The sequence below is a fragment of the Prenolepis imparis genome, unplaced genomic scaffold (genome assembly GCF_030444845.1).
Source record: "Prenolepis imparis isolate NDT839.2.m4 unplaced genomic scaffold, iyPreImpa1.0 SCAF_3, whole genome shotgun sequence".
In the NCBI taxonomy this organism is placed as follows: Eukaryota; Metazoa; Arthropoda; class Insecta; order Hymenoptera; family Formicidae; genus Prenolepis; species Prenolepis imparis.
Window position 1 is genome coordinate 20,069,719 of NW_028141161.1, and position 3,423 is coordinate 20,073,141.

Sequence of the window (3,423 nt, forward strand, 5' to 3'; positions counted from 1 at the left end):
CGTTTCGATGCCCGCGCGATGTACAACCCCCGTACGGAAGGCGGCGAAGGCGGCGGTGGTGGAGAACGTGCTGCCGCGCAGGGCTGTCCGTCCAGGGGGTGCAAGACGATGGCGACTGTCCGCGGGGTGTCCCGGAATGCGAAGAGAATCGCGCGAATTTATCCCTTGGAAGATTTCAGAGGGGATGAATTTTTTTTATTTTTAATCACACAGATACATCGAGGTTATCACGATTATTATTTGAGATGCGATCTCGCGAATTTTAATAATCGATATATTTTATATTCGAATGCGCTATCGGATTGAATTCCGAAGTGAGGAGTTAAATTGAATTAAACTCGATAATAATACTCGAACGTTCATTCGATTATTTATTCCTCTGAATCGAATAATAGATTATGAAGTTAAAACTGTCAAAGCTGCAATGTGTAATCTAATCGTCGGATTAAAATATGGCACGATGCAAAATATAGTCTATCATATAAAATCTATTTTATATTCTGATTCGCGTAATTATAGTCATTTGTGAGACAAGCTTTTAAACATTTCTCTCTACATTATTGGAATTTTTTTTTATTATAGTCTATATGGGTCTATGGATCTTTTAATTTGCATTTCTCGCGGTATTATTGCTATTTGTAATTTTATTTATATATTTTTACAATATACATATCTTTATTATTGGACAAAAAATTCTGCAATATATATTTTTAACAAATTATGATAAAATATATGACGTTTATAAATTTTCACATTTGAGCCATATTTTACATTAATTTATGTCGCTTACTTTTAGAAAATATTTTATTATTTTAATTTTATTATGCAAATAAATGAAAATTAAATTGGAAGATGTATAAAATAGAGGGGTGGCAAAGACTTACCCCGAGATTTCGATTCGCAGACTTTCCTGGTGACTGTCTGTATCTACTGCGAGTGCGACTGCGCGAACGGTGCATTCACGCCGTCGCCAGGATCGGAGGAAAGTATTCATGAGAAAACAAATTGGAGGCACCGGGACCTACACGGTATACGGGGTGTTTCATAAAGTTTACATCAAACTTGAGAAGCGTATTTTCGACAAATTCGAGATCAACCTTTCCTTTCGCGGAAATTTATGCTGAAAACAAAGTTGCAAGGCTTGCTTATAGCCTTGAAAATTTAAATATAGATTATATAAAAACTAATAAAAACAATATATAATAGTTTATTATATATTCCGTATTAATTTTTAATTGAGATAACTTTAATTAAGGTGATTTTAATTAAGAAATGTTTATAAAACTGCAAAAAAGTTCGAAAGCTGCGAGAAATCTTGGTCAAGTTTTCGTTAAAATAAGAAATTAAGTAGCAATTTATTAATAAATAAATTTCCAAAGTTTGAGTTTGAAGCGAGAGTTGGGAAATCTTATATGCAAGATTTACCAATTAGATTTACCAAACGAGTTCACGGTGATCGGCCTGTAAATTTTGCCAAGGATAAAATCGAGCTCTCTCTTTGACAAACGTATTAAAAAAAAATCCTAATCTGAATCTTATTAAGAGAAACGAATATTTATATCGCGTGCATTTCTATACATCGTGTACCCCGTACTAATTTGACAATACCACCCTGTATTTAGCGATTCGCTTAAAATGACCGGATCATCCTGGTCTTACGAGATATTATACGGGGGACAAAGTGTTACGGGGAAGCCGGAGATAACATACATAGTGGAGGTGTCTCCAGCTGGAAAAAATAACCATCGTGATCCTCCAATGTTCCTCCAATGTTCCGGAAGCCAAGATTTTTCCTTCCGCTATTTAATCCAGCCTTTTATAGCAGTAATAGTCTCACCTTTACCTCGAGCGAAGTCACGATGCGTTAGGGGTGGGCGATAGACGCAGGGGCGTATATAATACGACACCTCTGCTAGCGCGTTATTACGTCACGAACGAACGAACGAACGAACGAACGAACGAGAAAATTTTTGTTCTCGTTCGTGAGGCAACGTGTATCGAATCACACGCAACGTGACACCCGCCTGCGCTATTACGATCTTCATACGAGTGGAGGGAGGAATTTTTCGATCTCCTGTCAAACAGCAACTCGTAGAGTAATGAAATATCGTTTGCGAGATAGAATTTGCGGGGCGCTAAATTGAAAGATCTAATTAGCACAAAACTGACAATAATACGTCAGGTAGCAAGTTGTCCGCGAGATTATTCATAATGTCGAGTCTCGATTTTTTGTTTAATATTGAATAAACCCCCTTCTTCTTATATCGCGTGAGCTATATTCGAGGATTTTGTTCTAGATTCTAGATTATCGCAGATATATATCAGCGTAAAGATTATATAAAAATATATGCTTAATTATTTATGCTACTTTACTTGACAGTGATGGAAAAAATTGCTGGTTTATTTTTATAATGTTCAATATAACGTCGCATGTTTTTCGAGAGTTGTCCTAGTTCGATGCCCGAGCTCACGATTATCCGATTGATTTTAATACAATTTCCTCCGTTTTATAGTGCTTGAAAATGTCTCTAAGCTTTTAACTATGAATGAACTGATGACACGCTTACATTTCTAAATACAATTTTTCTACTTATAGGAATTCAGTTATTTTCTAATGCAAAATGATAACATTAATACGCGAGCTTCTTTTTGCACCATCTAAAGTTTAATTTAATTAAACAAACTAAGCTATAGGCAATTGTGAAGAAAGAAGCCTGTTAGCAGACTAAAGTAGAAGTTACATACAGGCAACAATTAAACGTTTACAGCAATATAATTACATTTAAATATATTTAAAAAATGCGGAATGTATACACTAAATATGCACATAAAAAAGAATTATAATCCATGTTGAATCAAATATTCTTTCATTTTGGATCAAATAAATTTTTCAATAAATTTCATTTTTGAATCATTAAATTAATGTTGCACTCAAAATCAAATAATGAACCGATATTTAATTCTTCTTTCTTCTCTCGCTAATTGAATAACGTCAGATAGAAATTTAGGACGTATGAGAAAATAAACGGATTCAGATTAAAATATTGTGATAATTTTACCAACATAAAACGGATCACCCGAGATGTAGAAATCATTTACAACATTTTATAGGCATATAAGAAAGCGTGACGCGAAGGGTTGCAACTTTCTTTGTGGAGCTATGTCGGGAGCAGACGATGTCGGGGGAGGAATTAGGGATGGCTCAATATTTGGCTGGCTAGGGTTGCCCTTCAAACTGCCGGGTGGCATTTATCCTCAATATCAATAATGTTCTTATTCTATATTATATTCTGCTTGGAAGGAGATTTGAATATGGGGGATGCGAAAGTTACATTCGAGAGATAAGGGAGAGAACAAGTTTTCTTCATCGTATTTCAGTATTTATAGCACTTTAGGGGATTTTGATCGTAAGATACAAATAAA